This window comes from Wolffia australiana, chromosome 6 (assembly GCF_029677425.1).
Source record: "Wolffia australiana isolate 7733 chromosome 6, ASM2967742v1".
Taxonomy (NCBI): Eukaryota; Viridiplantae; Streptophyta; class Magnoliopsida; order Alismatales; family Araceae; genus Wolffia; species Wolffia australiana.
This window is the reverse complement of record NC_135840.1, coordinates 15,169,719-15,178,892: the sequence shown is the minus strand read 5'-3', so window position 1 is coordinate 15,178,892 and position 9,174 is coordinate 15,169,719.

The window sequence follows — 9,174 nt, the reverse complement described above, 5'->3', positions numbered from 1 at the left end:
AGTTTTAAAGCAAGGAATGAAATGAGCCATCTTCGAGAAACGATCCACAACCACCATGATGGAATCATGGCGTTTGTTCGTCCTCAAAAGCCCTAGCACAAAGTCGATGCTCACATCATCCCAAGGTTTTTTGGGGACCGGAAGAGGGGTGTAAAGGCCGGTGTTTTGTTTAACCTGCTTGGCAAGGGAACATACATGACATTGGGAGACTATGTTAGCTACGTCTCGCTTAAGGGACTGCCAGTAGAATCTGTGCTCGACCATAGCAATTGTTTTATCCCTCCCAAAATGACAACTAAGGCCTCCGGCGTGTGTCTCCCACACAATCAAAATACCTAAGAGATGACTGTGGGATGCATAGGCGATGATCATAAAATAAGAATCCATTCTCTAAGATATATTCTTGGTTATCAGGGTTTGGGTAACTGCCTAAGATTTGTAAAATGGGAGCAAAATCCGGGCAATCAGGATATACATCCTTCATCTGATCAAACCCAATAACCTCGACTTTCATAAGATTCAACAAATGGACTCTTCTACTCAAAGCATCAGCGACTCGGTTCTCAACTCCCCTCTTATGTTTAAGGACAAAGGTATAAGACTGAATGAATTTGACCCACTTAATGTGCCTAGAATTTAATTTATGCTGGGAGTGGAGATACTTTAATGCTTCATGGTCAGAGTAGAGAACGAATTCCTTAGAGAGTAGATAATGACACCAATGACGTAAGGATTGGACAATCGCATAAAATTCTTTGTTGTAGGTAGAATACTTAAGCTTAGCGTCATTCAACTTTTCACTAAAGAAGGCGATGGGGTGATTTTCTTGACTCAGGACTCCTATTCCTAATACTGAAGCATCACAGGCAACCTCGAATACTTTATCAAAATCAGGTAAATGGAGAATAGGGGCCTGAGTCATTCTAAGTTTGATCTCCTCAAAGGAGTTTTGCGCATCTACCATCCATTCAAAATGATTTCTCTTGAGGCATTCAGTCAAGGGTGCCACATGATGGTGCTAAAGTTGGATATGAATCGCCGGTAGAAAGTTGCAAGACCGTGAAAACTACGAACATCATGGGTATTTCTATGAATCGGCCACTGAGTTATGGCGTCAATTTTGGCCGGATCAACGGATACGCCTAGGCCAGATAGGATAAAACCTGATGGAGAACCATCGAGAAGAAGACACCACAGGACGCCAGTTACCACGTCGAGCGGCTTGAGTCGACGCGCGCCACTCGGGGTTTAAGTACCCCGCGTAAGTATTTTATTTTACTTGCGATTATTTCTTGCTTGTTTGTCCTTTTTGGATTTTATGGACTAGGCCAATGTTGGGCCTCGTCCTTCGTCTTTCCCTTTTTCACTTTATTTGTATTTCAAATTTATAAGGAGAGGTCAAACCACGTCTCGCGATGGTTCGTCCTCTCCCCACGTTCACTTGGCACCCATCCTCACTATATAAGGGGATGGCATGCCCAAGGAACCCTTTGGAGTCATTTTTGTTGAAGAAAATCACAATTGTGTCTCCCCTACCATAGGAAGTAGAGTAGGAGACTTGGCTAGTCTCAACCACGTCGAGATCACTCCGTGGTTTAGAGCCCACGTCCTCTCGTCGAGATCACTCCAAGAGAACGTGTTCTACCATGTCGTCGAGATTACTCCGGCCCGGATAAAGATTCAAGAAGCCGTCTGCGCCTGGCCAAGAAAGTTCCATCGTCGAGATCACTCCTAAGGAGCCCGAAGGTCCAGGACGCCGTCGACCCGCGCTGCATCGAGGATCCCCCTCGGCGCCACCACACAGCATCTCCAAGAATCCGCAAGACTCTCGTTCTTGGCGATTTCTTGGAGCGGTTGCAAATCAAGAACCCCTGTCGGGCTCAAGGTTCGCCCATCACCCTCGTCCCTTCTCTTCCCCTGCCTTCCACCCTTCCTTTCGTTGCCCCCACCGCCCTCACCGTCTCTTCTCCCTCATTTTTTGAACCCTCCGTTCACCATTCCCTCACCCCTTCATTTCTTGATTCATACCCTCGCCTAAGCACGTCCACGCCCACCCCTTTTCTTGATCTGCTGGCCACGATTTCCCCCCCCCTCCTCATCCTTCTACTCCACCACTTCTTGATCCTTATTCCACGCCCGCACCCCTCTTCCATCACCCTTCTTGCTCTACCGCTTGTCCCCCCCCCTCGGTCTTTCCTTCTCCATTGTTTCTTGATCCGTACCCCGCGCCCGTATCCACTTCTCCACGCTCTCTTGCTCTGCCGCCCGTCCCTCTTCCTTCTCCGTTCTTGGTTTCTACCATCATCCCCGTCCACCTGTCCCTCGCCATTTCTAGCCTCACCGCCCCTTCTCCCTTCACGTTACTCCCCGCCGTTTCTTCTCCACTCTCGCGCGACCAAAATCCGCACCTCCGCCCGTGCGAGACTGCGCCTTCGCGAGCCGCCCCGTGGGACGGCGGCCCACGCCCACCTTGGGCGCCCTTCCTCACAGCGTCAATCCACAACGCTCCCTGCAACATACTGCGGGGGCCCTTCCTCTCTGCGCGCCCGCCCCTCCAGTTGGTCTGCCCGCGCACTCTGCGCCTCTGGCCACTAGCGCGCAGTGCGCGGCCGTCGGCTCAGGCGCCCTGCATCCTTCGGTCACTCGGCCCAGCGTGCTTAACTGTCACCTCCGACGACTGGTCCATCTCCTTGACGATGACCCGGGAAGATCTAGACGCTGTGGAGTAGCTATAAACAAGTATCTTCTCATCATCCCTCCACCATTTTCGGTATTATTATCTCGTGCAGTCTCGTCGTCCACTATCATGTTCGCTGCCGAGGTTTCTCAATATAATTCTCGGATAGGATAGACACCATTAACGAGTATAGGATTTCTTGTGGTGGAAGCATAACCCCTGTCTTAGACGCCGAACATTCCAGGACCGTTAGAGGTCTCTCGCTACGTAGTCCTCTAGCAATCTCGCGGGTCATTGGGAGTTTGATCCTCGGATCACTCTCCACTCTCTGATCGGCGTGGCTTGCACCACTATCCGTTGAATCTTCTATTGCTCATTCGTTATTCTTCGTCCATTGATTTGCATATCACGGCATCGCATCTTACTTCTATGACGTAATACGAGCGGACTGATCCCGGCAGGTTGTATTACATCAAAACCTAAGAACGAAACATGACTAACAAGGAAGGAACATTTTTTGGGTGAGCATACAACCGCTCGGTTTTCAATACTTCGCAAACTAAATGTAAGTGATGGAGATGATCGGGTGTGGATTTGCTATAAATAAGGATATCATCAAAATATACGACCACGAAATTTCCTATGAACGGTCTAAGTATATGGTTCATCAAGCGCTGAAAGGTGCTAGGTGCGTTTGATAAACCAAAGGGCATGACCTTCCACTCATATAGTCCGTCTTTGATCTTAAACGCGGTTTTCCTGGTCGGATACAAACTTGGTGATAACCGCTTTTAAGATCAATCAAAATTGTCGAACCTGCCATCATATCAAACTTGTCGTCAATGCGGGGAATAGAAAACCTATACTTGACCGCAATCTTATTTATAGCTCTACTGTCAATGCACATGAGCCAACTCCCATCCTTTTTGGGAGCCAACAGGGCAGGAACGGCACACGGGCTAAGGCTCTCTTGGATGAACCCCTTGTCCAAGAGTTCTTGGACTTGGCGCTGTAATTCCTTGTACTGCGTTGGGTCCATCCGATAGTGAGGGAGGTTTGGTAATGATGACCCTGGAATGAAATCCATAGCGTGCTGAATATCACGCATCGGAGGTAGGTCATTGGGCATATCATGAATTCCTCGAGTAGTTGAGAAAGCTCAGGAGGTGGGTTAGAGGAATCCTCGGAGGAGTGATCAGGTATCATGGCCAAGCACATAGTCATTTCACTGTCGAGTTCCTTTTGAAATTGATAACCGCTAATGATGCCAGACGTCGTCAGGACGTCGTCTGGCTGACACCGAGGTTGACGGCTCGGTGTCGGATAGGGAACTCTATCAGACAACGACGATCAGCGTCGTCCGATAATGCTGATGGATAGGTCTAAATGATGATGTGAATGCGGGAAGTCCTATGTATAGTACGTGCAAGTGCCGAGATGGGGGGTTGCCGTTCTAGAGATTGACGGGATCGCTTATGGTGAGGTCAAACGGACCTCCCGAACCTCGCCCGAGAGGGTCGAGCGCAACTACGTTGCCGAACGGGAATCCAGAGAAGACAGTTGGGCTGAGGACGATTGCGTCGGACTGGTGCGGGAGCGAGGGGAGGGGAAAGGGTGGACAGCCGCAGGAGGAAGGGGGGGAGGGACGACTGCGTGTTGGACACAGAGTTGGAGCTCCGGCACAACGCAGAGTGGCGGGGTGCACAAGTGAGCGTGGTGCATGGCAGACGCAGTGGGTGGGCGGGCATGGCAAACTAGCGGGCATGGCGAGCTGGCGGGCAAAGCGTGCGGATGACGCGGCGCGCTGGCGGGCGCAGGGCGCGGGCAACGTGACGCGCAGACAATCGCACCGTGCGGCAGGCGTGGTGCGTGGGCGGCACAATGCACCGGTGAGTGTGGCACGCAAGTGGGCGCAGCGCGTGGGCGCAGCGCGCGGGCGCAGCGCACGGGCAGAGCGACATGCGAGACGTGGCACAGAGTAGGGAGCCTGGACGACGATGATGAGCGGAACTGGATGGCGACTGCAGCGGAACTGGATGGCGACGATGAGCGGACAAGCGACCGTGCCAAAGTAGACCGACAGGCCAAGACCGGCCGGCGGTGGCAGAGCTGGCCGGCGACGGCGAGCGTGCGATGGAGTTGTGGCAAGGCAGGCCAGACGAGCGAAGGCGACCGGCGACGGGCGGATCAGTGGATTTGCAGCGAGGCAGGCTGACCGGCAAGGTCAGCTGGCGGTGGGCAGGCGGATGGACTACAGAGAGGCAGCTCGACCGGCAAAGCTGGCCGGCGGCTGCGGAGCTGGAGGGCGATAGGGAGCGGCTAGCAGTAGGGACAGCGCAAGTGGCGATGCTTCTTCCTCTTCTCTCCCTTCTCCTCCTTTTCCTTATCCTTCCTCTTCTTCTTCTTCCTTCTTCTTCTTCTTTCTTCTTCTTCCTCTCCTCACGAATGTGACTCCTTGAGTTCCAAACGTTATGCTTTTTTTTCAAAGGAAAATCAAGAGTGTCAAAAGAGGGCGCCCACCCCTTCCTCTTATAGGGGATAGGTGGATGGGCACCTTGAAGACAAAACAACAAAATAAAGAAAAGGAAGAAGGCTAAGGGCTAAGGCCCATTAGTGGGAGGGGAAGGTATCCTTATACGGGAACTTCCCCTCGCTACACATGGGTACGAAGAAAGCTAAGAAAGCGGGAGTCAAAAGTGGGAAAGTGAGCAGGTACGAGTCGAAGGTGGCACGTTGTCACGCCGAATATTTGAACCCGGGGTTGCGTGTCGTGGCTGCGGCTCGTTGTGCTGGCTGGACACATGTCGGTGGCGGGCTTGATGACAGTGCTGGCTCCTCAAGTGACGGCCCTGCGGTGTCGGATGGTGTCGTGCCATCAATCCTCCTAGGGTGGGAAGGACTCGACTCTGGCAAGTCAGGGTGGATGAACGACAACGGTTGGAGTAGATGTGGTCGAAGGCGCTGGAGCTCCTCCTCTCAAATCCAGGTGTCGTCCGCGCAAGTCCGTCCCACCTAGCGCACAAGGAACCTCCTTGATATCCCCTCCCCTGCATGGTCAATTACCTCCTATAGTACACAATCAATTGCCTCGTGCCTATCGTGCGAAACAATTGGGGGAGTGGTTGCGGCAAACTCACTCACACTGATGGGGTCTAGAGAGGCTGATTCTAGGGGGTGAGAAGGGGCCCTGTACAGAGCTAGGTCCACCACATTGAATGTAGAGCCTATTCCCCAAGTGGGGGGAATCTCCACGATGTAGGCGTTGTCGCCCACTCTTCTGAGGATCCAGAACGGGCTGGCACTACGAGCATGCAACTTTGTAGCCATCCTGGGAGAGTACCTCTCCGGCCTAAGTCCAACCATCACTAAGTCTCCCAGGTCGAAATCTCTGGGTCGGCGATGCAAGTCAGCGGCTTGCTTGTACAATGCATTTTGCTGCATGATCCTATCAGGAATGCGATGATGTAATGCAGAAATATGCTGGGCAAATGCAAGACCATCTTCTAAAACCCTAACATGCGGATCTATGGGAGCTAGGTCTAATGGTCGACGGAGGGCCTGGCCGTAGGCGATCTCAAAGGGGCTCAACCTAGTGGTATGGTTCACCGAGGAGTTGTATGCGAAGTCGGCGCGCGGTATGATAAGATCCCACGGTGTGAGATGTTCGCCAACTAGGGAACGGAGGAGGTTGCCCAAACTTCGGTTGACTACTTCTTTCTGACCGTCTTTCTGCGGATGGTAGGCAGTTGAAAATTTGAGCTTCGTGCCCAAGAGGCCCCACAAGGTCTTCCAGAACTAGCTTGTGAAGTGCACATCCCGATCGGACACGATCAAAGCTGGCAGGCCGTGAAGGTGCACAATCTCTATCAAGAAGAGTTGGGCGACCATCACGGCGTCAGACGTCTTTGCGCAAGGCACGAAGTGTGCCATCTTCAAGAACCTATCCACGACTACCATGATAGAGTCGTGGTGCCTTGCGGTGCGAGGTAATCCTAGGACGAAATCCATACTCACGTCGTCTCAGGGACGCTTGGGCGGCGGTAGCGGGTGTATAACCCGGTGCCCTTCTTGACCTATTTGGCCAAGGCACAGATGCGGCATTGGGCAACTATGTTGCGGACATCACGCTTCAATGGAGGCCAGTAGAATTGATATTCTACGGCTGCAATGTTCTTGTCGCGGCCGAAGTGGCCGCTAAGTCCTTCGGCGTGACACTCCCAAGTGAGGAAGTCATGCAGCGACGTGTGAGGCACGCATAACCTGTTCTTGTATAACAAGTATCCATCCGTGATGGCGAAGTCCCTATAATCCTGGGACGGGCCTCGTCGGACCTCGGCGATGATCGAGCTGAAATCGGGGCAAGTGTCGTACCCGTCTCGGATGGTCTCGAAGCCTAGGACTGTCACCTTCATGACGTTTAGCACGTGGGCTCTCCGACTAAAGGCGTCGGCGATGACGTTGTCCTTGCCTTCTTGTGCTTGATGATGAATGTGTAGTCTTGTAGGTACTCGACCCACCTGGCGTGTCGGTCACTCAATTTCTGCTGCGAGTGCAGATACTTGAGTGCCTCATGGTCCGAAAAGAGTATGAACTTCGAGGATTGGAGGTAGTGCCACCAATGCCGTAGGGCCTATATGATGACGTAGAACTCCTTGTCGTAAGTGGAGTAATGCAGCTTGGCGTCATTCAGCTTCTCGCTGAAGAACTCGACAGGACGACCCTCCTGGCTGAGGACGCCACCAATACCGATGCCCGAGGCATCACATGTGACCTCAAACACCTTCTCGAAGTTGGGTAGGCAAAGTACCGGCGCCTGTGTCATCATGAGCTTTATCTGCTGGAAAGCTCATTCTACTGCCGGTGTCCAAGTAAACGAATCCTCCTTGAGGCAGTGATGGAGGACCATCATGCCGACGACGACCTGACGACGATGACGACATCTGCCGGACAACCGACGATGACCCGCCAGCAGCCACGTCGGACAGCTCGTGCCGACGTCCGCAACCCGGGGTTTAAGTACTCCGGGTAGGTTCGAACAATTTATGTTTTTCTATGTGTATTTTCTTTGCATTCCGAATTATGGATTGGGCCAGTATCGTAGGGCCCATCCTGGTCTTTCTTTTATTTTAAAGATTGTATTTTGATTTTGTAAGGAGAGGTTGAACCACGTCTCATGACGGTTCCACCTCCCCCCACATCTCCTTGGCACCCCTCCTCCCTATATAAGGGGAGGGCATGCCCAAGGGACTACTTGGAAGTTTTTGAATTGAAAAGTATTTTCAGAAATCTTCCCCCTTATCGTAGCTGTAGTGTAGGGGGTTTTGCTAGCCCCGTCTCTTCGTCGAGATCACTCCGGAGAGGGTAGAGCCCACGTCTTGTCCGTCGAGATCACTCCGGGCGGGACGTGTTCAACCGTGCCATCGAGATCACTCTGGCACGTTCAAGATTTCCAAGAAGCCGTTGAATCGAGAATTGAGAGGATTCCCATCGAGATCACTCTGGGCGTCCTCAAGGTTCGTGACGACTACGGCGCCGTGCTGCATTGGGACATCTACCTCCAGCGAGGAGGAACGCCCGCGACTGATCAAGAACCATCTCCGCAAAGGTTCTTGATTTCTCCCTCCACCTTCATCCTTCTCTACCCTCGCCTCGCCCGCATTCTTCCACCGTTCTTGACCACCCACATCCCTCCGCTACCTTTCCCCCCTCTCGTCTCCTTCGTCCTTGGTCATATTCCACCCTTCTTGATCACCGCCCCATCTTTCCCTGACCTTGATCACCGCCTCCCCACCCGCTTCTTGGCATCCACCGCCGCCCAACCCTTCCCGGTCGCGGCTGCGCCCCGCGATTCGCCGCTGCACCGCGCACAACCCACGCGGCAGTCTCACCGACGCCGCAAGCCCGCGGGCGCGACTCCGCCGCCGCGTCAAGAACGACGCCGCGCCGCTGGTCTGCCTCGCCGCCGCCATACCGCTCCAGCGGTATCGCCCGTGCCACGCTCCAGCTCCGCTGCGTTGCTCGCTCGCGCCGCGAATCTGCTCGTGACGCAGACTTGCGCCGCTCGGCAATCCTGCCGCACGCCGCGGACTCAACCCCGTCGCAGCTCTGTCTCCGCGCCGCGGGCTGGTCCTGCGCCACCTCCTGATGCGAAACGCCGACGGCCGGGATCGAGCGGCGCGTTTCGCGTCACAGGAATAATGATGATATGATGCAAACACAATGAGATTTTATGATCGAGCAGTTAAGACACAAGGAGATAACGCGATGGACGGTGACGATCACCAAATAGATTGATCCGAAAGTCACACTCCCAATGACCCTCAAGACCACTAGACGTCTAGACGAGAGGCGCCTAACGCCCTGATAGGTTCGGAATTTAAGGATCAAGGGACAGACCGCTTACCTCAAGAAAGTGCTGCGCCCACAACAGTGGCTTGTTCCTAATCCGTCGTCGAGTGATGAGTGGCGGCGGAGGATGCGATAGCGGAGGACGGCAC